This window comes from Lissotriton helveticus, chromosome 3_2, assembly GCF_964261635.1.
Source record: "Lissotriton helveticus chromosome 3_2, aLisHel1.1, whole genome shotgun sequence".
Classification (NCBI taxonomy): Eukaryota; Metazoa; Chordata; class Amphibia; order Caudata; family Salamandridae; genus Lissotriton; species Lissotriton helveticus.
Window position 1 is genome coordinate 132,274,430 of NC_136062.1, and position 27,223 is coordinate 132,301,652.

Sequence of the window (27,223 nt, forward strand, 5' to 3'; positions counted from 1 at the left end):
CATGTCACAGATCAAACTCTCGCGACAATGGAAGAAACAATCCTAGCCATTGGATACCGGGACCGGATATCAAAAATCCTGGGACTCTCCCGGCTTAGAGACCTGAACATGACTTGGTTTCTATCATTTCGACCAATGTGGCAAAGATGTGTTTTACCTGTATTGAGGTGTCTGCTATGCGGAGAAGAATGCGTGTTAGACACCTGTCTGACGCTATAATCGGATGCGCCAGTGGATGCAGATACATTGTTGGTTCCTACCAAGGTTCACGCTTTGTGCTGCCCTCAAAGGCTGCCAATCCTGATGACGGCATTCGTGGAATCTTCACCACTACGATTGAAGAGTAGTGAAGTTCAAGATGAAAGCAGCATCGATCAGGTACGACCTTCTGTCAGCAATGCGAATCAGAATGTCAATGGTGACAATCATGCGCACGAATGCATGGTTACACCTATTTCCGACTTAGTGGAACTTTCCCATGAAGCTGTTGACAGTTTTTTCGAAAGCCTTAATGATATGATGTTCTCTCCAGAACAGAAATAGAGACTTTTGAGCAAGCTCGCACACGGCGTTCCCTGAATTCGGCCTTCAACTTTAAAAATAAAGTCACATGAACAATTTTTCCCACCAGTTCACGGACAGCAATTTTTTAGCAGCCCCAAATTATTTTTTACAAAATTTTCGGGACACTTATCTTCTGCTTAAAGTAAGAAACTATTCCTAGAGAACTAAGATTTCTATTTTTAGATACTTTATAAACTTTAGTTGCCCGCTGGTATGTTCACAAATATTTTATTATGTGATGAAATGGTCTCGAACTTTCTTTCTGTATAGCCATATTAAGAGCCATTTCATGTGTATTTCTCATATACCAAATAAGCAATAATGTCTTCAAATGCGTGTTTACTTTAGCGTTTAATTCATAGCTTAAGTGCATACAATATATATGACTGCAATTTTTCAGTATATTTGAAAATTTCAAAATGCATTTATGTATTTTGGGGTGGTGAGGTATACACTATACTCTATAGTATGTTGTACTATGTTATACTATGCATAGATTAGTAAATATGACCATAGTTAGCGTGGAGTGGGTGTCATGTATTCCTATAGGTTCTGAATCGATCCCCCTATTCCTGACCCTATTCTGGTTAAACTAACTATTAAGTTAACTAATAGTCAGCCCATGAGGCAAGAAAAGCCCCCATGATGCAGATACCGTTATCTGACGCAGTCACACTACGGCACAGGAACGTGTTATCTGATTAGGTCATAACGCTTGAGATCTAATTAGACAAGCGACATTCCTCCAGCCCCTGATAAGGCATACGACGTTCTCATAACAAATCAAACCTATGACAACCTGGAAAATCCGTGCGGCCATTGTTTTGATTTCACAGAGAACTTCAGTAAAAGAATGTGCTAACGAGCAAGTCGTATGACATCTTTATTGACGTATCTATGTCCATCCTTACGTCAATCTCGGCACCTTTAAGGTATAAATATTGCCGATCTTGCCCTATGCAAACACACGCGTGGTGACGAGACGGAGCAGCCATACTTGCCGAAGCCCAGAAGCAGAGCAGACCCCGCTGGCAGCAGCCCCGCCTTCCTGACGCGCTGAGAGACGCGCTGCTATCTCCTACCGAGAGACCCAGCACCGGCGCTTTCGGGCAGCCCTCGCAGGCAGCCTGGAATATCGAGACCAGAGAAAGAGATACCATTCCTCATTCATCCTAACTTCCAGGTACAGAACTGAATAACCCCTCACAGAGAATTCTTTAGTTATTCACTTGGCAAAAACAAACTTAACTTAAACTGTAACTTTCTATTCCCGCCCACGCATTAGACTTAGGTCAGGTACACGGGGTAGGCGTATTTAGAAACACCAGTTGAGTACGTTTAGTCAAATGTATATGTGTATGTAAATATATTTTAATCATTTTAAACATCATATGGCTCAGAAACCATATCAATGTTTTTACAGTATTATTTTATACTATTGCTTTTAATGTATGCACTTTACTTAACTATAAGTATTGCAATAATATCGATCCATTTCTCTTGTACGAGAAAAGAGACTGATCAATAAATAACACCTTTTTATTGAACACGCCCGTCTCTTCCTTTTCTCTGCAATCTGATGAGACTAAGAATGCACGTACTGACTGAGTAAAATAATTGCCTTGTGCTCACACGACTCTGGAGATACACTCTTGATTAGGGGAGAGCAAAGTTGTCATGTTCTATGGTTGTCAGAAACTAAATCCCTTCTTGTCTAATCAGGGGAGTTAATTCTTTCCTGAACATTCGAGAAAGTTTCTAGCGAACTCTGAGCTACGCTGGCAAACCCAAAACTTAAGTCTAGTATCGACAGTAGTAGACCTAGTTAACGTCTGGCCTAGGCCTTTACTGCTGTAGGTATTATTCCAATGCGCAGAGCCTATTGGGAAGATAGGAACTACACTACAACATACACACATGTCCTAAGGACATGTGTGTCTGTAGCTTAACAGTTTAAAAAATGCATTTTTGTGCATTTTTAAACAATTTCGCAAATTACCACGAAGTTGAACTTCGTGGTAATTTGCACTTCCAATTTTAAAAATCGCACATTTTTCTGTAATGATGCATAGCATTTAAGAAATCGCACAATTGCGATTTCTTATATGCTAACGCAATTTTAGAAATCGTAAAAAAGATGCAACTTCTAAAATGGCATGATGCATCCCAAACAGCACTTTTGCATTCGCAAATGGCCGATTTTAAGGAATCGCACCGTTTGCGACTACAAAAATGCTTGATGCATGTGGGCCTTTGTGACATCATAAAGTTAGACTTTCTTTTATTTTGCCTTTGTGAATCAGGCCAATGAGCACATATTAGCAGAAAAAATAATGAAGGTATTTTTTGGCCAGCAAGGCTATTAGAACCTGCCCCATTATCTCACCTGCCACAAAAAAACGAAAATAGAACAATCCCTCCCTGATTTATACCTGTGGTTTATTTAAATTTTCAAGGAAATTAGACCAAAGACATACAACAAGTTATTGTTTGAATTTTAAGGGCCTTATTTTAGAGTTTGATGTACAGGATGCTCTGTCAAAAACATGTCTGCAATGGGTAACAGTCGGAACACCGCCATCTTAACCACTAGTGTTCCGACTACGCAACCAAATCAAGCTTGCCTTAAGCACCCATATGCTTAACCAGTTTTCAAGGCTGGGAGGGGGTGTCAGGAGTACTTTTCAGGGCTGAGTCCATTCGGGGCTAGTATTCAGGCTTGGGGGGGAAGTCAGTGGTCGTTTTCAGGGCATGGGGAGGTCGGAGGCAGTTTTTAGGGCTGGGGGTCGGGTAGTTTTCAGGTCTGGAGGAGTGTTGGAGTAGTTTTCAGGGCTGGGGGAGGGTCGGGTCGTTTTTATAATTTTGGGTTAGTGGTAATAGGCCTAAGGGCAGTGAATGGGCTTGGGGTAGTTTTAGGGACAGTGTAAGGGATAGGAGGGGGACAGGATAGTGTTTGTTAAGGGATGGGGTTTTAGGCCTCATGGCAGGGTGAGGGGAATGAGTAGTCAGGTAGTTTTTAGGGCTTAGGAGAGGGCAGGGTGGAGCTCGGGGGGGGGGGGGATTGGGGTAGTTTTCTACAATAGGGGTTTGGGTTTTAAGCCTAAGGGCAGTGGAAGGGGTTGGGGTAGTTGTAGGGACAGCGCAAGTGGGCAGGAGAAGGTCGAGGTAGTGTTTATGGGTTAGGGACAAAAAGGGGAGGTTGGGGATATTTGGACCTCAGGGTGGACAGAGGGCAGGGGGAAGTTTGTTGCTTAGGGCAGGTGAGGGTGGGTTGCAACCTTTGACATGCCTACCCTTTTACCATTCATGCCCTTACCACAAAATAACATGGTAAAGGTATGCATAGTAAATGATGCGTGGTTGAGCCACATTTGTGGTTTAGGCTGCATGGTAGAGGCACATGTGGTTTAGGCAGTCGTGCCTCCATCATACAACTCTCTGCAATACTAAGGGCCTGCTATAGCGCTGTTGGCACCTGGTGCAACCATCTTTTTTAGTGCCCCTCACCCCCATGACCTCTACCTCGGATTTCCTCACTAGCACCCGTCAAAAGTGCTGCTCATCTCTCCATAGATCATCTGTGACATACATTTAATTTGTTTTAAAGAGCTGATGAAGGCTGTCTTTACTAAACCAATTATCTAGCCACATAAAATACAGATATGTTCTTTGCAGCAGGCATATTATCCCTCTGTGATACTTATGGTAAGTCAAAACTGCTATTAGACTAAGCTCTAAACACTCTGTCTAGCAGCAACATTAATCACAGGAGTTATCATTAAATTTTTATTGCTGCCTGAAAGCTGGATGCACAAGAAACTCTTCTTCAGGTGTTTTTAAATGTAAAGTTATTGCTGAACACAGCGTCCCACTCCTTTGAGGTCAGTACCCCCCCTCCAGGTCAGCGCCCTGTACAGCCGCACCAGTCGGACCCCCCTAAAGAAGGCCCTGGCTATTTCACAATGCCCTTATTTGGAATTTGATGGACAGGGCACCCTGCCAAAAACAAGGGGATATCCTGCCCTTATATTGCAAGTACATTATTGTGAGTGCCACTCTAAATAGGCTGGACAGTACTTCCTCCACGTTTTGACGGAGTACCCTGTCCACCAAACTCTAATCAAGTCCAAAGGGCATGATTTAGAGTTGGAAGTCAAGTATTGCATCACAAATGTAACAGATATCCTGTTTGTGTGCCACAAAATCCATAGGATACAATGCACTTGTAATAAATTGGGCAGGATACCCATCACGCTTTAGTTAGAGTATCCCATCTGTTAAACTCTAACTCAGGCCCTTAATATTATTATTATTATTATTATTATTGCCGCTTGTAAAGAGCTTGGTTACTCCAGTTTAGAGTGTTCCCGTGCAGAATTTGGACAAGGCTAAACTGAAGATGAAGACTGGGAGGATACTACTCTAGAGTTAGATTTTTTTTTTTAAACCGCCAGGTTTGAAGTCTTCTAGCTTGCTGAGACAATCTTATCATTACACAAATAAAGCTAATGGAATGTTGTGTAGAATCCATAGGGATGTACCATGTGGGATACAGTCATTGCCTGAAATGTATACTCATGTATCAGCTACCAGGGAAGCACATTATTTTACATACTTCACCTGTTTTCAAAACTTTTATAAAACGTCTTCATAGAACTAAAAAATAAATCGTAAATTGGTTTAGCAGTGATATCTCTCAGAAAGACTGTATGAGGTCTGGGATGGCTCTGCAACAGGAAGAAGCGGCCTTCTTCAGTCATTCTCTTTATCTGCCTCCGTAGGACAGTTGATTTACATCATTGGCTCTGAGCATGGAATGGCTTCTGTAATGCGGTTTGCAGATAGCGCTCTTGGAAGCCACTAATCAGATTTGGTGCTGCTCGTCTCTTCCAATAATTGCATGCACGAGGATTGAGACTGTATTCGGTAATTGAAATGAGGCGATGGCTCTTTGAATTACAGTTCCCATTTCTCAGAGGATGAAACCCACCGTGCATTTGGAAGCAAAGCCTCAAAGAAGGAAAATGTTTGCTTCAGTCTACCTCTGGTATTGTGATATGTGCATCAAGCTCTTGTGTTTATTGTCTTTAATTGTGAACTCCGTGGTATTGATTTCTGCTAGAGCGCAGATCTGCCTGATAAAGAGGACACTACTGAAGAATGGTTTCTGATGCATATGGATTAGCTTGGCTCTTTATTATTCCTTGCACTGTCTCCCACTCAAAATAGTTCTTCAAAAAGCAGCTACTTAATTACAGCTTACACGAAATAGATGATTGCACTGCACCCCTACTGCTCAAAAGAGCTACTCATGAAAATCCCTAATATTTATATGTTCTGATTTCTATTATTAATTCTACCGCTGCCTTAACTTACAGCAGCAAGGAACAGCAGATCAGGCACCCTGTCATGCACACTGACGTCATGAAAAGGGAAGGCCTATGAAAAGATGCGTCAGCCAATAATGATGGCACCAGAGGTAGAGTTTATTAGTCCAGCTATACCGAGAGCCAGGAAGCAACTCCCGACCTAGGAACCCTACCTGCATTCCCGCGCTGAGTGAACCCACACGCCAGGAATGCATAACACAACCCCCACAGACTACCAATACAATGATCCCTACTTAACCATTCAGTGGAATGGAAGCCCTTCTTCTATTTCTACAAACAACAATGAAAATGAAACACGGACTTGTGGTCACGCTTCCCTGGATGTGAGAAAGCTGCTATACCAAGTCAGTCTGATCGTGGACCGACGGGACATAAAAGATGTGATTGGTGGCATGCAGCAGCTTTAGTTGGGCTGCAGGTGCAGTGAAGAAGGTAAGTCTTAAAGGCATACACACCCTCAGTGTCCACGCTCCCAAAACGTTTGGGAAGTGGTTCTTCTTTATATTTTTATATTTCTTTTTTTACAAAATAAGCAGTGCTGGTGTCTCCTTTCACCTTTCATTGGGTCTCTATCTAGCCATAGCATAGATGACATTTTGACCCAGGGTTCGCTTGTACTACAAGTGACCATAATTGTCCCTCAGAACAGCAATGCACATGCTCAGGGACATATGCAAGGATGATGCTAATATGTCAGGATGATGCTAATATGTCTGGTTTAGGCAGAGAAAAGCAAAGGTAATTAGTTGGTGCACCTACAAAACCATCTATTTTAACAGCAAGAGGCAAAGTAGAAGATAGTCAATATGGAAAAGCTACGTTTTCTGCATGCCTTTAAATCTTTGATCACCCTATGCTTCCCCAGAAACATCCCTAAGATGTTACAACCTGGTGACCATCAGAGAATCATAGTGCTCCAAATGTGTAAGTGACAATTGAGAAATAGGGGTTCCATTTTCCAATTCAGTGTCCACATAGACATTATAGACAACTGATGGAGTTTTGATTACACTTTACTACCTGCAACACTAGTGGGAAGCCACTCGTGGAAACCATAGTAGCACTATATGTATTGCCAATCTACATTTCTGTGTCTATTATGCACAGAAAAGAGGCGGAACAAATTAAAATGCAGGGTATTTGCTTTGAATGCTGCAGCAAGGAGAGTGACACCAGGGCTCATGTGTGTTATAGGTTAACTGCCCCTCAATTATACCTGTATTTTACTAACATATAAGGGGACAGGAGGTACATTGTCTTTGCTTTAACAAGGGTATATGGTATTCTTACTGCGCCACTGTGAACATGTGTAAAACATGGGCTCAATTAGTTTATTTGACAGTGGTAGAAATGAAAACCATTTTATACAAGAACACACCCTCAATTAGTACACCATAAACTGGTTTCAGTGGTTAGGTTGAAGTGTACTCATACTCAAATTGTCTAATGTTCTTCTCCGCTCCTACCTTATTCCTTTGGTCTCCCTCTCCATTCGCATGTTTCTTACCCCGTCTCACCACCCTCCCCCCGCTTGACCATGATCTCTCTCTTGACTTGTATCTCTCTTTAACCTATCTGTCTTTCAATGGAAAGATAAAAAAACATTTCACCATTAATGTAAAAAGTGAAAATCATGCATTAAACTTCATAACTAGGAAGTATACTCTATTTAACAATTACCATTCTAGAAGACAGTACAGTAGCATAACCTGTAGAGTCCAATCTAAATTTACAGTTTTTAATATTCTTTGTTGGCCTAATATATGCATTACAGAGTTATTTAGTGATTATCAAACATTAATGCATACCAAAGTGATAGAAATACACACATCAAGGAAAGACATGCTCCTTTACGTTAACCATTACCTTAATCTTACCTTTTCATCACTGCAGAATAACGTTACAGTCTAAGAGGGTCATTAGGATGTAGTGCGGATCGCCCCCACATTCCTCCCTGCCCGCCACCCATTTAGCCCCGCCATATTAGATGGGATGACAAGTCGACCACGCGGAAAAGGGTTTAATATGGTGGCGTGTCTGCTAGACACCGCCATCCATATTAGTATGGGAGCGAAAACATGCCTTTCCGTTGCGGCGAAAGGCATGCAAATTCTGCTTTCGGGGGGCCGTTGCGCCTCCCCATGTTATTGGGGGGTGCACATGGGGTGTACCTGTGGTACCCACCTGCATTGTCATGGACATGGTGGCAGGCACCTCGCGGGTCCTGTCACTTTGTGCATGACAATGCACGCAGTGCATTCCCAGCATGGTGGTGGGCGGTGCTCACAATGCTGGGCATGGAGGATGCCACCACCATGGTGGCATCCTAATCGCCCGGGCGGGACCGACGCACCACTGGCAGCCGGTCCCAGTACCGCTAGGGTGTCCATGGGCGGACATTAGGATGTCTGCCCGTAGGAAGGGCGGACATCCTAATGGGCCTCATAGAATTTGTGTTCTTTGTTGACAGGATCTTACATCTATGTCATTACTTGTTATACCAGCTTCTTCACTAAAAATATATTTAGGTTACTGCTTGGATAATTCTATGTTGTGTTGGGGCATCAGTATGGTAAATGAATCTACTAGCCATCCAGAAACTCATATTGTTTATAAACCTAACTGCAGAATTCAGCATGTAATTTAATATACGTCACTAATTTGAGGTTGAGAATATCGACCGACAATAATATCACATCCACTACATCAACATAATCATTACATTAACCATTTACATTTAAATTACGTTTTCATATTTTCAGCATAACATTACAGCCGAGGAATTCGAGTTCTTTGCTGACAGGATCTTACATCCATATCAAATATTATTTTACCAGAGGTTTGAACCAAGACTTCTGTGAAGTTGTCCAAATCATTGTACTATGCGTACTGTGAAACTGCTCCTCTATTCTTAACTCTACCCATATTTGCCTTTGGAGATACGTTTGGAAAAGTACCTGTATACTTACCTCACTATGTATTGTAGCCTTGATATCCTTACCGGGTGACAAGAAGCGCTCTATAAATCTACTGATTGATAGTGGTAGGAATCATCTAGCAGATGCTGTATAATTGTCATGCTACATATCCCGCGTGATATAGTGAGCATCCTTATTTAACACATATGATCCATAGATTTCTGGTGTGTTTCAGGATAGGCTGAAATGTTCTCTCTCGAATTTAACTGCATTAATATGTCAGAAGAATTGGCAAAGACCACCTGTTTAAATGTCAATGGTTCCAAGACACGCAATTAGAAAATGCTAATCCTCCTGCCTCTAGTGTGTGACTGCACAAAATGAATGAAAGTTGAACTGCCAAAACTTACAACTTCTCACCAGAAGAAACTGCAAAGATAGTTAATGAACATATTTTACTGTTCTTGGATTTAAAGTCAGACTCTGGGACCGAATACAAAATATACAAAAATTGTGAGTCCGTTTACATTCTAAATTGAGAAACTATTTTACATTTTTAAAGGACAATGTATCTCACAAATGTACTTGTCATGAATTTGTTAACCCAACTGAGGAAATACAGTAGTGAAATTACAATTTCTAAGTCCTGCTTCAGACCCTTTGAGCTTTAAGTTGCAAACTCAAACAATGTGGCTAACAATTCAGAGTGATAACGGCAAATACAACAACCCATGTTGCTCAGGTGGCAAGATTTAGAGTTTAAATTCTAATGTCTAATTTGAATAAATGCATATGTTGTAAATGGTGGACAAAGGTATGAATGGTAGGTACCTTGAGGGAAATGAACATATGAATATGTATGTGAGTCTAACAGTTATAAACATAAGAGTTCCAGGCACATCAGGCGGAATGTAGCAGTTGGAATAGGCCACTTTTTAGGTGAGTTAATGTATTGAGTTATATACACCAGGAAAAAGGACCATCAAATATAGTACATAATAGGATGCCCTTGTCACTGTGCTCTGTAATTTCCAAAGGGGGAAGGATAAACAGTTCATGTTTTCTGTCTTTGGAATGGGAGAGAGAAGCTGAGCACAGCCCCGCTTACAGCTGAATTGTCTGTGTCTTGCCTCCCCACAAAGGGCTGCATTGCCCCTGTAGTACGTCTGGAGGCAGGGCACGGAAGGCAAAATGCCAGGGGACATCAAAGGGAAACTGCTAGAAGCTTCTCCCCCACTTCAAATGTATAACTGGGTAAAAATACTGGACCTCAGACACCAACTCTTCAGTTTACTTCTGAACCTATGGATACTCTGCCAGGAAGGACTGTTGTGCTGCCGAAGGGCTGCCTCTCTTCTGGACTGCACTCTTCTCGACTCCTGCTTTGCTGATCTGCCCCCTACTGCCCTCTTCTCTGGGTGTGAAGGACTGGATCTGCATCTATTGAATCCATGATTCTAGAGTAATTACAAGGGATAGTTGGCTGGCCTCCTGATCTGAAGCCTCACAGACATAATAGGCTTCCAACAACCTTGCATCTGCGCCTGGACTCTGCTATCTGCGAGTCTATTCTGCCAAGTGATGCCACCCCTGTCCTGGACCCTTTGAAGTGGGCTTAAGGTGCGCTGCTAGCCTTTGTGGATCCAGCAGAACTGAAGTATCTCCTCTGCTGTTTAGTGCAACCCTGAGCGAACCAAAGCATTTTTGCTGCTGCATGGTTTGGACCCATCGCAAAGACTCGCATTGCCATCACAGCCCACATCGCCTTCAGAACTGCCGCTATGCAACACATTCTCTGCAAAGGCCCTCACATCTGTCGTCGATGGCAGCCTCGATGACGAACTCCGCATTACAGCCTTGAAGCTCCTCAGTACCGATATATCACACCGACTTCGTGATGCATCCCCAACTTTGCACTTCACATCACCAGCCCTCATCTATGGGATCATTTATGTCAACACAAACCGTACCTTGCACTATAACCTGGCCGCATCTCAGAACCTATGCATCGCATCACCTGCGTGACCTCACACCGCAAACCAGGATTGCAGGTACTCAGTCCGCAAACCTAACTGGGTCCCTATTGCCAGCCATTGCTCAATTCCCTGAAGTTGTGACTTTGTGACCAGATAGCCACAGTTGGTGCTTTAACACTTTTGACACTTTTTTCTCTAGAAAATGTAAAATTCTATATCTCCAGTTCTACTAATTGTATCTTTGTTTTTTTGGTCTTTGGTTATTTATTAAAAATAACTCAACTTTTCTAATACTGTTGCGGGCTCCTTTTGTGGTATGTTTTATCTGTGTTATTGTTTAGAAATAGTGTAAACAATGCCTCTAAGCTGATCTGTCCCAAGCTACCAGGGGTGTGGAGGTCATTATCCTAATGAGAGTACTGAAAACAATACATGATATTACCTCCAAAACAGAATTATGTATATATTTTTTTCTGTTGGTGGAATAAGCCCAGCGCCAGGATCCCTGGCCCTCCCGCTACTCACAAATACTCTGTCACCGAACTCCGAGTCCTGGATCCTAAACACAGCAACGCAACAGCTGTTGCCTCACCTCTCCTTGTTCAAAAGCAAGACTTTATTACCTGCCATCACTGTCTCTTCTCCTGCAACTCCGGATCACCCGCCCACACAGAAATCTCTACCACACTCACCACACTAACTATGACCACCCCAGAACTACTCTACTGCCTCATGATCAACGCTTGCACACTCTGTAAGCACGCCACTAAGATCTAGGATACCATCACCTCCCTCACCCCAGTCGTTATCTACATCATTGAGATCTGGCTCAACCCTGCTTCCAATCCCGAAATCGCCACAGCAACTCCTGAAGGATTCAAAATATTAATAGGACCACACCAACAAACATGGAGGCAGTATCCTCATCATCCACAAAGAAGCCATCTGTGGCACCACCACCAAAGACAACACTACACCGATCATGAAACACCTCAACTTCCATACTGACAGCAGAACCACCATCATGGGCACTGTAACCTACAGACCCCCAGGACCACACCCCAGCTTCTGGGATGCCATCCCAGACTTCATCACCCCACTTGCCCCCCTTTCCATTGACTCCAAACACTACATCTTCGTCAGTGACCTCAATTTACACCTCAACAACTTCAATGACACAAACACCACCACTCTCCTGGAAAGCATGAGCAACATTGGCCTTACCCAACTTGTCACCACCCCAACAAACAATGCAGGGTACACACTTGAACCTATCTTCGCTGCCAGCAGCAGAGTCAAGTACAGTTGTGTCACTGAGCTCACCTGGACAGACCACACCATAGTCCACTTCACCATTACAGGATCCCCATGCACCATCACAAAGCCACCCAGCTCCTCCCACCGTAGCTGGAACAAAGTCACAGAGAACCCGTGGACTGGCACGCTCAAAACCTCACACCCTGACTCTGCAACCAACCTGGAGCAGGCTGTCAAGTACTTCTCCACATGGATGACCAACTGCGCAAATAGGGTCACCCCAAACAAGCCGTCCAAAACCCAGGAGATCCTCCAAGCGGGCCAGCTGCTATACACCGGAACTCACAACTCTTAAACACAACTTCAAGCTTCTAGAATAGATATGGCGCACCAGCAAGGATCCCACAGGCCGAGCCATCTTCAAGACAGCTCTCAAAAAATACCACCAATGACTGAAAGACAGCAAAAGGTGCTCCCTGGCTGATAACGTCAAAGCCAGTTCCAACCACAGCAAAGAACTTGTCAGCATCGCCGGAGAGTTCTCCAGTCCCTCAACCACTGAAAGCCCGATCATCCCTTCCCAGGAATTCTGCTACGCCCTGGCAGACTTCTTCCATAACAAGATATCCACCATCTATAAAAACATCCAATCCCAACCCATTGACCCTTACAGCCTCCTTGCTCCCATAGATGCCAAGCCCAATCACCCGCTCACCGCCTGGGAACAGCTCACCACACAGAACACCACAGCCATTACAAACTCCATCCACTCAGGAGCACCCACGGACCCCTGTTACCACCACCTTTTCAACCTCAGGAGCAAGAAAATCAGCAACAAACTCATCTCCATTTTCAATGCATCTATCACCATGGCACTTTCTCTGAAGAACACTCTCAAGACACCCTCTGCTGACTCCAGCAAACTCAAGAACTACCACCCCATCTCTCTGACCCTGTTTCCTGCCAAAGTCCTCAAAAAAGCCATCAACCGCCAACTCACAGAATACCTGGAGTGCAGCAATGTGCAGTACACCTCCCAATCCGGATTCCGTACCAACTACAGCACTGAAACTGCCATGATCGCTGGCACTTACAACATCAGAACATTCCTTGATCTGGGAGAAACAGCAGACCTGATCCACCTCGACCTCTCAGTAGCGTTCAACACCATATCCCAGTATACCCTTATCAAGAGACTTCATCACATCGGGTTCCAGGGAAACACCCTCAAATAGATTGCCTCATTGCTCACAGGAAGAACCCAGAGAATTAGCTTACAACTGTTCACCTTCGAACCCAAAAGCATCTTCAACAGCGTGCTTCACGGTATATCCCGCAGTAACATCAGATTCAACACTTATGTGCTCACCATGAAAAACCAGATCAATTTAGTCTCCTCCACTTGCTTCCTCACTCTTCTCGTGCTCTGGCTAATCTTCAGATGGCTCCATGTCAACGCCAGGAAAACCGTCACTCACACCTCAGTCACCAGCCGGCTAGACTATGGCAATGCACTCTACTTAGGAATCACCGCCCACCTTCTGAAGAGACTTCAGATGATACAGAACTCAGCTGCCAGACTCATCCTCGACCTCCCTAAAAGGACCCACTTCACCCCCATCTCAAGAAGCTCCACTGGCACCCCTTCCAGAAGAGAAGCCAATTCAAGATGCTGATAAACTCCTACAAAGCCCTTCACGACCAAGGACCAGCATACATCAACCACTGCATGAACATCCACCAATCCTCCAGACTCCTACGCACTGCCTCCCGCTCCCTCTTTCACACCCCTCACATCTGACAAAGCAACAGTGAAGGACGCTCCTCCTACAACATTGCCACCAAGTCCTGGTGCGACCTTCCCCTTCACCTCCAAACCTCATGCTCTCTCCCAGAATTCAGAAAGGGACTCAAGACCTGGCTTTTTTAGTGATCGCACCATAGCATCAAAAGCCAAGTGCTTGGATAACCTTGTGGGTAATTAATCGTGCTTATCAAAACCTTGAATGAATGATTCTAACTTGTAGGTTCTTACACTGTTGTAAGGGAGTAAGTCAAGTACGTTCTAAGCTATGTGATGTTTTGAGAAAATTAAACAAAAAGAAATTAATTCTAGAGTACCTAGCTTTAAAAATTTGCATTTTCCAAGATTCAGAAAATAGCTCCAGTGGTTTTACAAGACTGCTGGAAATTAATAATCAGAATAGTAAGAAATGCCTCTTAATTTCCAGACAACCATGTATAATCCAATTAGGACTGTGATCGTCTTAAATCTTCCTTCGTCTACTTTTTGGCATTGAAAACATATAACTCCCTTTGAAAGTAACATATTAAAAAGATATAGATGCAAATATGTTTGTGTTTTGATCTCACTTACTTTAATAAATGATAAACAGTTGGAAGCAATGATTGAATTAAACTCACTCAGTAATGATCGCTTAGGGTTGAATTCCAGTCTATTGTTTTTCAGCCACTATGCCAATCTAGAATGAAACTACAAATGCCCTAAATGCAAGGGTGCGACTACCTTGTTAGATAGCCACATACAGTCAACCCACTACTGAATCTCTTTTCATACATATGCATTTTGTAAGGATGGAATACTCCATTAGAAGAAGGTATACTCTAACCAATGATTGTCCTGTTTGAGGGTATTCTCCCTCTCTCAAAGTTAGCCTTCTGAATAGACGCAGCATTTGTAAAATTTCTGACGTTCTCTCTAAATGAGTTTGCTGTCAACCAACTTTACTTTACAAAATTGTATGTTACAAAATATTTCTTTACGTTAGCAGTGGATGTTCATTCTCAGCATCTTTGTGAAGATCTATTGTATTGTATTGTATTATATATAATATTTGTAGAGCACAACAAACACCCTACGGGTACCCCGGCGCTATAGTACGTCAACACTGATCATCATAAAACGAGGAGGACAGAAGCTAAATTGGACGGTACTCAAAGACAGCAAGATCAAGTTCTGTGGAACAGCCACATTTTAATCCTTTTCCTAAACATAGACAGGGTACTACATTTACAAATTCCTGGTGACAATTCATTCCAAAGCCTCTCGGCAGCAGTACTGAAACGTTTCCCTCCCAGTCTGACCTTGTTAAACATGGAAACCTTCGCCAGACAGGCAGAGGAAGAGCGTAGGCTCCGGGTAGGAATGTACCTGAGCAGTTTCTTTTGTAAAGGCTTAGGACCGAATCCATGCAGAGCCTTGAACACTATGCATAGAGACTTGAAATGTATTCTTTGCAGCACTGGGAGCCAGTGTAGCTCAGCTAAACACATAGTGGCAGAGAAATCTCGTGGTCTAGACAGACCTAGTTTCGCCGCCTTGTTCTGGACGCTGAATCAAATATCAAGGAAACTCCAGCAGTAGGGCGTTGCAGTAGTCAAGTCTACTTAGGATAGCGCCCCATACTATTAAGACTCTGGACAAAATAGGGAGCATCAGAATTATTTTTCTCAGATCTCTGATCAGACCGAAACAGCACCCCACCGTTTTGTTCACTTGCGACTCCAATGACAAATTGGCATTGAACATAACTCCCAAGTTCCCGACCGCCTTAGACGGAACCAGGTGCGTAGATCTTCCAAGAGGCCAAAAGTTGTGAGGGAAAGGCAAAGGAACCTTCCCCACTGCACAGTGTAAAATTTCGGTCTTATCTGGATTGAATTGTAAAGAGTTATTCCGTAGCCACTGTGCAGTATCATGCATGAGCGCATGAAAATCCTCCAACACATTGGGTTGGGTTCCTTCCAGAGACAAAATAATCTGGGTGTCATCAGCATAGTTTGCCATTTTCACATTATGGGTCTGAATTAAATCAATCAATGGGCTCCGATATATATTAAACAAGATCGGGGTGATGGCAGACCCCTGAGGAACACCGTGACAGATGTTGGTAAAGGCTGATTGTAACGGTGGAAGAGCCACTGCCTGACACCTGCCAGATAGACAGGAACAAACCCAATCCAGGGCCATGCCGCCTACTACTACCTCCTTCAGACGGGTCAGCAAAATGTCATGTTTCACCATATTGAAAGCGGCAGACAGGTCAAGCATCATAAGTATTGCTGATTGTCCCCTGTCTGCCAGCAAACGAAGATCGTCCATCACGGTTACCAGAGCAGATTCTGTTCCGTGTTCTAGACGGAAGCTGAATTGTACACCTGCTAACTTGTTGTTATGTGCTAGGAACACTGACAGGGATTTGCTGACCAAACGTTGAAGGATCTTCACTGAATAGGGCAGGAGAGAGATGGGCCGATAACTTACCGGGCAGGTAGGTCAAGATTGGCCTTCTTCAATAACGAAAGCCTGTTTCCAGACAGAAGGTACAACCCCACTTGAGAGCGATTGAAAGCAGATCTGCCCAAGTCTCTGAAAAAGTTCTCAGGCAAATTCCTTCCAAATTTTATGTGGAAGGGGTCCAGTGGGTAGCTCGAGGAAACACTCAAGGCAAGCCCCACAAATTCTTCCTCCACTGGAGACTAGAAATGATCCAGAGTACTCAAATTGCCAGTCCCTTCACCAGTCTGATTTCCCACACCAGACACATTTTCTACACCATCAGTCGAGGTTGCTACTCTCTGGATTGTAGCTTCATCCCCACTGGAATATTTGTTTTAAAATTGTTAATAATTGTGCTAATTTTTTCCTCAAAGAAAATCGCTAAACTATCGCTGAGATCTTGGAACACTTTGGATTGGTAATTTCATCAACTATTTTGAAGATGCATTTAGGCTTGTTTAGCGAGTTCAGGATAGTCTCTGCAAAATAATCCACTTTAGTGGAGAAGATTTATTTTTTGTAAATAGATATGGCCATTTTTCATATGATCTTGTCCTCATCTGCGTAATGATTTCTCTATTTTCTTTCTGCCTGCTTGCACTGTAATTTCAGGGATTTCAATTTTTCATTGAACCGCCTAGCAGAGGGTTTACCCCTTTTTTTGCAGTTTTTCAGTGGGGCAATTTGATTAACTGTAGCAGTGATTTTATTGCAGAGAACTGCATAGTTCTCCTCAACTGTCCTGGATGCATCAAAATCTTCTTTAATAGCAAACGTTGGGAAACACGTATCCCTTTCCAGTACCTTCTTCCAATCCCTCCTCAAGAAGCTCCTGGCTTCCCTGATAGCGGTGGCTCCTCGGCTGGGGACAAATGTCCGAAATGTATTCAAATAGTGGTCAGTCCAATCCACTTGGAGCACCTTCATATGTCCTGTGACCCTATCCTCACTAAAATTAGGACAAGTGTTTGCCCCCCTATATGTGTAGGCCCTGCCACCCCTTGAAGGAGACCTATATTTTCACAGAATTGAAGAAGATTATTATATCCTGTATCTGAGGTCCCATTTGGCCACATATTAAAATCCCCTACAAAGAGCAATCTCGAATGAGTAGAAGCCATATTATTAATAACGTCGATCAGTGCCTTCAATTGAGATATATGGATAGCACCAGGGGGTCTATAGCAAATTATGCCAACCAATAAGTGCCCCCTGTCGTCCTTTAACGAGAACCCCAGGAGCTTGAATGGCTTCACTGCGTCAATATCCTTAGGGACAAAATCTCACCTTTCTTTAAACAGAATGCCAACCCTTCCACCTATACCTATGTCTCTGGGCTTGTGAAATATCTTATAGCCAGGGGGACACGCCAATCCTGGTTCAAGAACTGAGTCAGGGAAGGTCCAAGTCTCGGTAATAAGTAGAACATCAAGATGATGTACTTCAGTAAGTAGTTGGATCTCTATAGAGTGTTTAGGGAGAGACCTAACATTTAGCAATCTGCAAACTAGAGCCTCCTCTCTAATAAAGTCAGACTTTGGGCTACCGGTTTCCTCAAATAGAGGCAGTCCTACCTCATCACTACTGGCCTTGCCTAACTCTCACAGGGTCTCTCTTGTACAGTAGAGTTTCCCGGTATCACGGGCAGCATGGCTGGCACTGACCGTGGTCCGAGCGTGGACGGGCGTAGACGGGCTTGCCTTTGGCGCACCGCTGGCGCGCCCGCTGCACGTCCACTACAGTGTGACGTTTAAATAAGTGGTTGGGTGAGAAGGACTAGAGGACTAAAATACTAGAGCGCTAAAATGAGGGAAAATGGCGGGTCCGCTCTTACAGGTGGACACCATCGAATAAAGTGCAAATAGTGCAAGAAGAGTCAGGCTGTATATCAAGACACCAATTTCATTTAAAAGTAAAAAGCTTTAAAATACAATCCAGCAGTAAAAAAAGGTACACAAGAACAATGTCGCAGGCTGCCCTTTCGTGAGGTCTAAAACAATGCTTCGGTGTAACTATAGGCAATCTAAACATGGAAAGGAGTCCAGCAAATTTTAAATGTAGCTAAATGCATTCGATTGTCATCAGCAGTACGAAAAAAGATTTTCCAGAGATTAAGCCATAATTTATTGTTACGAAAGGAACACGTTTTACGTTTGTGAACACATCATTACAAGCTATTCTCTAAATTAGGAGCTGATTGAAAAATGAAAGCATCACTTATCTAAATCAATACTTTGTTGAGTGTGTAATGAATGCCATCAAGAGACTAATACCAAGACTTCAATTACCAACAATTGTAAGTTGCTTACTTGTCATGATATAGAAAATGTATTGCCGACAAACATAACACGTGCATCCAACATAGAACCTCGAAAATGATGCATTTGTTCTAGGACTAAATACATGTACTCTCCTATGTGTGCGAACTCTGGAGGAAAAGTCATATTTTTCGAATAGAAAGAAAGAGTGTATTCATTTCGTAATTTACCTCTTATGCATTCTGTGACTTTACCTGGAACAATTTCTACCCACTGACAACTTCCCATTCTCAAAAGTGCGTGTATACTACCCACTCCTGCCCACATGTCTGCAAGTGTCCTGCCGAAATGTGCTTCCCAACCTTACACACAGTACCAACCACCACAACGTCAAAGTCAATCACCTGGTAGCATACACGTTTCAATCACATATTTACAGACCCGACCCACAGCTGTTCCTACACTTACAGGAGGATGTTCTGCATGACCATCTACAATTGTTCATAGGACAGAATACACAGCAAGTTCTACTCGCTCTCATTTGCAAGTGTTCATCAGACTCCTTCATCGCCTGGATTGACTGTAAAGCAAACCAGAGCTGTGCAGCCCAGAAACATGCAGTAACAAGCACTCCAGGCATTTCAAAAGCACCAACAGACTTCCTGAGTTGGAGATGTGTGCTATAAAAATGCAAATAACATGACAAAACATAGCATAACATAACATTTACAAAATGTTTTTTTTTCTGTATAAATGCAAATATAATCCCAATATCAGGTGAGATACAACCCAGGATACTGGAAAAGGAAGTGTATAAACTGTCACCAAAAGCAACTTTGTTAAATCATTTAAAAAAAGAGAGGTTAGGAGGACTATAGGAAGGCAGAAGCAGGAAGTATACAATATTCCTGATGATGACAGTGCTCATGTAATCTATTCAATCACTTGAAAACATGGGCATCTGGGAGCGCTTGAAATCAGCAAATTACTGGCATTCCATGTTACAGAAGGATCTTGCAGCTGCCCCTGTAATGAGAAAGGGGCTAGAAGCACTAAAGATGGTGTAATTTGCCACCTGTACTTCCAGTAAATGTTTCTATAATGTGGGTTAAGATATGTTACATCGGACTTTCTCATCTCTTATAATATTCATAATAATTCTCTTATCCATATCTCACTTTTGCCAGTGTGTTTTTGAACCCTTAGTAGCATCAAAAGCGAATTCTTCTTAGCCTCGGTCTGTGAACTACAGGAATGTCGTGTATGCATTCATTATGTATTATGTGGCATCTGACTATGGTCTATGATGCATGACCTACTGACTACTCTTGACATATTTTGTGCGTGTGTATATATATATATATATATATATATATATATATATATATATATATATATATGTATGCAATGACGGTAGAACCTGGAGCGCTCCACAGCGGGTGCATGCGAGGGATCAACCGTAGATCCAAACCTTTTTTAGTTCAAAAAATAATTCGCAGCACTCAGGAATCAACAAATGACTGATTTATTTAGCAAACTCCCACAATCAGTCTGTCACACCGACGCGTTTCGGGCATGCGCCCTTTCTCATGTTTGTGTGCATATATAAATGTGTGTTTGATACCTCCTTTCTTCAAAATTCACGGAAGAAATAACAGAACGGACTATATATATGTGTGTGTGTGTACATCTAATGTGTTGTCTTGAAAATATATATATATATATATTATTTTCTTTTCACAGAGTAAACAAATGTTAAAGCAGAGTTATGTGTAGGTCTTCTAATAATAAAACACGAAAGGTAAAAAATCTAAAACCATAGAATTTTACAAGGTATGCTAAACTTACCTACGTACAACTTGCAAGATTTCAGATGTCATCAGTGTTGTGACATATGCGATCATAAGCAGTGCAAGTTATACGTATAACTAGTGAATTTCAATATTATATTTATTAAAAGGCCTACTTATTACTCCACTTTAACCTTTGGGTCTTTCAGTGATTTTTTTTTTTATACTGCAAGTTAATTTCTTCTTACCTTACTTACGTATAACTACACTTTAACCTTTAGTGTTTTCAGTGAATTTCTGTGTTTTTTGTGTTTGTGGAAAGTAAGATCTTATAGCCATGTACCAGCAGCCAACCCCTGCTGTACATAGCCGTTGGCCATGTACTGCAGGTTAATTTCTTCTTACCTTACTTACGTATAACTACACTTTAACCTTAAGTGTTTTCAGTGAATTTCTGTGTTTTTTGTTTTTGTGGAAAGTAAGATCTTATAGCCATGTACCAGCAGCCAACTCCTGCTGTACATAGCCGTTGGCCATGTATAGTTGGTCCAAAGACCTGGCTGGCGTCCAGTCCCTACTTCCAACTTCCTGTGGGTGGCCAACCTCCCCCGTGCATGGCATTTCACGGTTTCCATTGCATCGCATGGGGTTGGCTGCAGGGCCTGGGCTGGACTGTAGCCAGGCCTGGTGTCCAACCCGACGAATGGCCAACCGGGCACAGTACAGACCCCATCCTACATTTTTTTTCTTTTTACGTCCTGCAGGACTCTTGCTGGAGTGCAGGGATTTGTGCAGGCTCCAGCAGGAGTCCCGCTGGACCACACAGGGGCCTCATTGGGTCGTGCAGGAATCCTACAGGAGCTGTCAAAAGCTCCTGTGAGAATACCACAGGACCGCTGCACTGAAAGTTTTTTAGCTTTAGTTTTGCACCAGGTGGGGCCTCAGGATCCCCCCCATCAACAAAGGCCAGGGTGACAAGGTGCCCTGCATCCCTAAATCTTTATTAATTTTATTTTTCAGGACACTAGGACCGAGCCCCAGTGTTCTGTAATAGTGGCTGCAGCAATTTTCTGCATGTTGCGACCAGCCAATCAGATTCCTCAGTTCCATGGGACCGTTGGGACCTGTGGTACGGAGACGGCCAATGGGAAAACGAGCCCTTGTGACCAATCAGATTCCTCTTTTTTTAATTTGCAGACTACACATGCTGTGCTTAGTATGAGCATTCCCACCTAATGAGGCTTGGGTCTCTGGAGGGAATGGGCTCTATGCACAATCTATTCTCCCAACTCTATCTATGCATAATATGGGCTTGTCCACCTAATGGGACTTGAATCTCTTGAGGTAGTGGCTTCTAAACTTTACACAGAGTGTGCGTAATAGAAGCTTACCCACTTAATGGTGCTTGGCTCACTACAGGGCGTGGGCACTATGCACAGACTTTGCATTGAGCACATACTGTGTGCAGTAGAGGCCTGCCCACCCAATGGTATTTGCATCTCCTGAGGGAGAGGGCTCTATACACAGTTTGTGCACTGAGAGCTGACTTTGTGTAGTAGGGGTAGGAGCAAGATAAGAAACTACCAATCACCTTGTCTAGCTGTGCAAATTCATGAGATCATTAGCTAGCCTATACGGGAAGATCTCAGCAGTCTGGGGGGAGGCTGGTAAAAATGAAGTCTAGAGTGTAAATAGGTAGGAAGAGCTTTATTTAGGGCCTTCCGGATCAAGTAACATATCTTGAAAATTAACAATTTTCTAATGGGCAGCCGGTGTACGTCCCTTAGAATTGGAGTGGCGGACTTGCGAGGGGGCAGGTTACAGATTAACCGTGCCCCTGTGTTTTGCTCGACTTGAAGTTTGGCCAAAAAGGTGTTGTTGGCTGCCTCTAATAGTGCATTACCATAATCAAGATAACTAGAAATAAGGGCCTGGACTAGAGTCTTCCTGTATCTAGGAGGTAGCCACAGCAAAGTATTCCTTAATAGTCTCATGGTGGCATAACAAGTACCGCAGGTAGTTTCAACCTGAGATTTCATCGAGAGGCTTTGGTCAAACTTAACATCCATGTTTTTTGCCACCTGTTTGGAGCAAGAGCTAGGCCAAGCTCAGACAGCCACCAATTGGATGACGGGATTTCCTGTGCCTTTCCAAAAAAGCACAATTTCCATTTTATCCCAATTTAACTTTAGACAGTTGTTAGTCATTCAAGCCTCTATCTCTCTCATACAGTGAGCAAGCTGGGATTGGACTTTTCCCGAATCCTGACCGAAGGAGATAAGTAATTGGCTATTGTCCGCATACAATACGGTTTCAAATCCATATGTCTTACTATTTGTGCCAGAGGCCCTACAGAGAGGTTAATCAATATCAGGCAGGAACCTTGAGTTTACTTTGAAGCCTGCAGCTTCTTCGAATTTTGCCAATTCTGTTTGTAAAGATGGGAGCGACGTCGCCGGATCAGCAAGGGATAGTAAAACATCATCAGCAAATAGGGAAATTTTATGTTGTTCCCCGTGAAAGGGATCCCTTGAATTATAGGGTTTGCTCTAATTGCTGCAGCTAGGAGCTCAATAGTAAGGGCAAAAAGTAGGGGGGAATGGGGACTACCCTGCCTGGTACCTCTAGAATGGAGAAATGAGGTGGATTGTGCACCATTGACCAGTACTCGGGATCGAGGCTGAAGATAGTTAGCCCGGATCTTAGTGAGGAACCTGGGAGCAAGCCGAAAGCCAAAAGCCGACAAGGTAAGGAACAGGAACTCCCAATCCACCCTGTCGAAGGCCTTCTCCACGTCCAACCCCACAAGGACCGCAGGGATCAGGTATCTATTGGCCTTCTCGACAAGGTGGATAATGCGGCGTGTGTTGTCATGAGTTTGGCAACTTTAATGAAACCGGATTGGTCCGGGTGTATAAGGTCGGGCATGAGGTCATTTATTCGCTTAGCTAAGATGGATGAATACAGCTTCGCGTCAAGGTTGAGGAGGGCGATAGACCTGTAGGAGGTGCAAGCCTCAGGATCTTTTCCCAGTTTGGGAATAACAATAATTACTGCTTCCGATAGCGAGTCAGAAGTGAAACCTTTCTCCGCCATCCTATTGAAGAGTTGCGTAAGGTGAGGGATGATATCTGGGGCAAACATCTTATAAAATAGAGCTGTAAACCCGTCTGGGCCAGGAGCTTTATGAAGCTTGAGTGCTTTAATCGCCAAGGTAACATCTTCACATGTGATAGGTGCCGTGAGGAGTTCGTTCCACTCCGGGGAGACCCGTGGGAGCTGAAGGGATTGTAAATATTTATGTTGGGCTTCAGGATTTAAAAGATCTCCAGAGTATAAAGCTTTATAGAAGGACCCAAAAAGTTCCGCATTTGCCTCGTCGCAATGGGTAAGATCGTTCCTTGGACCCTGGATTCCCCCAATATATTCCTGTACTCGTTTATCCTTGAGTTGCAGAGCGAGGTGTTTGCCAATCTTATTGCCCTGGGAGTAAGACACTTGACGCAGTTTCAAAAGTGTAAGTTCTGCCCTATTATTATAGATGGCTCGCAGTTTACCCCTTAATGCTGTGAGATTGCGGAGGGTCTGCCTAGTGGGGTTTAGTTTATGGGTGTGTTGCACGGAAGCCATTTCCGACTCTAGCGTTTCCCTTTCCTTGGCACGTTGGGAATTTAATGCAGAGTTATGTGAGATACACTTTCCCCGTAAAACCAATTTAAAAGCATCCCAGGTGATAAAGTCTGACGTGTCGTCGGGGTTATTGATATCAAATAATTAGGTGATGGCCTCCCTTAATTTAGTACAGGAGTCATTATCACGGGCCAGAGCAGATGGGAAGTACCACTTGGGAGAGGTAGAGTTGTTGACCCTCCAAGACAGGGATATTGCTAGGAGGCTGTGGCCAGAAATGGAGAGAGGGAATATTTTGGCTTCTTGAAGATCGCCCAATAGTGATCGGCTGATAAAAATGTAATCCAGTCGTGAGTACGTTCGGTGCACATGGGAATAGAATGTGAAGTCACGGTAAGTGGGGTAGAGGGTGCGCCAAGAATCTAGAAGGCCCATATTGTGAGGTTGTTGCTGCGTGTCTGCTGAAAAGGAACCTGTGCCCGTGCATTGTGAATGGGTGCTGTCCAAGTCCTTACACAAAGTTAAATTAAAGTCTCCCATGAGAATTAGTTGCCCATCAGTAATCCAGTAACTTCCCCATAAAGGTGTGTAGGAAAGCAGTCTGACCTGTGTTGGGGGCATATACTGCTACAAAGGTACTGAGTTTCCCCCGCAGCTGACCTTTTACCATAACCCGACGACCATCCCTGTCCTGTTGCACATCCAGGGGTTGAAATTTGGTGGAGGAGTGGAACAATAGCGCAACCCCCCTGTGTTTAGTCAAGGCGGAAGACCGATAAATCAATGGGTACTGTTTGTGCCGAAGCCTTGTGTCCTCGGATCTAACAAGGTGGGTTTCTTGGAGGGCTACTAAATCAAGATGGTGATCCATAATATATTTCCAGATCTTCTGGTGTTTCTGAGGGGCGTTAAGACCCTTGATGTTCTATGTACCTATGGTAATTGTCATTGTGTTAGTGGGGATAGATAACGGTGCATTAGGAGCCTCACCAGACCCACTAAGCCCTCCGCAGACACAGGACCAAGAAGGTTTGTCCCTCCACCTGCAAGGCCATGACAAGGTATTGTGCAAACCAGTAAGCGTGATTTACAGAATATTAAAAAACTGCCACCATGACCCACCCAGCCCTTCCACCCACCCCCACACAAAAGGTAAAAACAGAATCCGAACCATTGTAGAAATAACATGAAACACGTCATGAACATCCCACCAGGGATGGGATGAGCCCCTCAGAAGAGAAGGGGGCCGAAGGACCGAGGTCTCCGTCCGCACCCACTCCGGAGCAGTGCCTAGGGAATGCACAGCCAAACATCTGAAAGGCATTAGCAGCATATTGCTAAGGGTGGCCTCCTATTATAAGGAGCCTTGTCATGACCCTCCTGATCCCCCGGGCCAAGACCAACCAAACCTGACATAGACAGGGTACCTGGAATAAACCTATTGGACCCAGCAAAATGCTGCATCTCCAGCGTGAGCAGAACCAACCGCAAAGTCTTGTCATCGGTGGGCAGTCGGAGGTGGGGCAGCAAGTCACGGTAGTTGAGGAAAGTTCCAGAAGGCCTAAACATTGGGCATGGGCAGGAAACCTCTCCCCCACCAACCACTCCAGACGGCCGATCCGAGCCGCAGCCCAAGGATAGGTGGATGCAGAGTCCATGACTTGGAGGATCAACATCAGTCCCGTAGGAGGCATGTAAGTTCATCTGCGTCCTCTACTTGAACCCTCCGACCACGCCGATGCAGGAGATGTCATCTTACCATTGTCATTGGACTCGTCCTGGCCAGAAGTTTTGGCTGCATTGGGGAGACCAAGGAGGGTCAAGCCCTCCTGTAACTCAGAAATGTGGCGTTGCTGATTACGAAACTCGAAGCTCAATCCAAAAGGGAAGGTCCACCGGTACTTAATCTTATCGTCCCTGAGCTTGGTGGTAATAGGTCTAAACTGCTGTCTCCTCGCTAGGGTGGTCGGTGACAGGTCTTGGTATATCGTACAAGAATGGTTTTGAAAGGAGATGGAATCTTTCGACCTGGTTGCACCAAGGACCATCTCTTTCACCTTAAAAGAATGGAACTTTGCCAGTATGTCTTGAGGTGTTCTCTTTTCGCCATGCTGGAGAGCCCCCACTCTATGTACTCGTTCGAATTTTATCTTGAGGGTTTGAGGGCTCAGGATTTCTGCGAAGAGGCCTTCCAGGAAGGCCCCCAGGTCCGGCCCCTCTGCTCCTTCCTCCAGGTCCTTGACGAGTATGTTGGCTCCACAAACCCTATTTTTAAGGTCCTCTGTCTTGAGCTGCGACTGGGAGTACCTGGTCCCGGAGTGATCGCACTTCCTCTTGAAGTTCCGACTTGAGTTTGTCTTGGTCTTGAGAGTGCGCCACTAAGTCCATCACCCGTTAGAGGGAGGTTAGCTTTTCATTCTAGACGGCCCGTAGCTGCTTCATAGAAGATTTAATGTCCTATCCCAGATCTTTGCGCAGCTCAGATTTGAAGTCCTTAAACATGGCTAGGAGGTCTGTCTTCATGAGAGCCATGGTGATCACTGCGTCGTCCGTGCTTAGGGTTGGGGGCTTGTCCGAGGCCGGGAAGTCAGAGACCTTAGTGGATGTTCTAGCCATCCCCTTCTTGGGCGGCATACAGACCAGCCCTAGGAGGCCCCCCTTGGCCTCGGTCGTGGCGATCTCAAGCTACACATAATAGGTAGCGGGGCTCGAGGTGTGGTTATTAGGCCAAGAGTGAAGCTCCAAAGAGGGGGGGCCCAGACGAGCCGTAGAGAAGGCACAGGGGAGGTGGCATCAAGCAATCAGGCATCCGGATGTTTATTCAAAAGGTGGCGGGGGCCATGCAGGTGAGCGTGTCCACTAACCTCCTCAAGCGTGATGTTGAGCTGTCAGAGTCCCTCCAGCAAGGCAGCCTCTGAAGTAGCCTCTGAAGCAAGTGCCGGAACTAGCACAGGACATAGAGGAGCTTGAAGCGCAGGACGTTTGCCATAGACAGGGTGAACGGGGGCCATGCAGGTGAGCGTATCCACAATCCTTCTCAAGCGTGATGTTGAGCTGTCAGAGTCCCTCCAGCAAGGCAGCTTCCGAAGTAGCCTCTGGAGCAAATGCCTGAGCTAGCACAGGGAAGAGAGGAGCAGGAT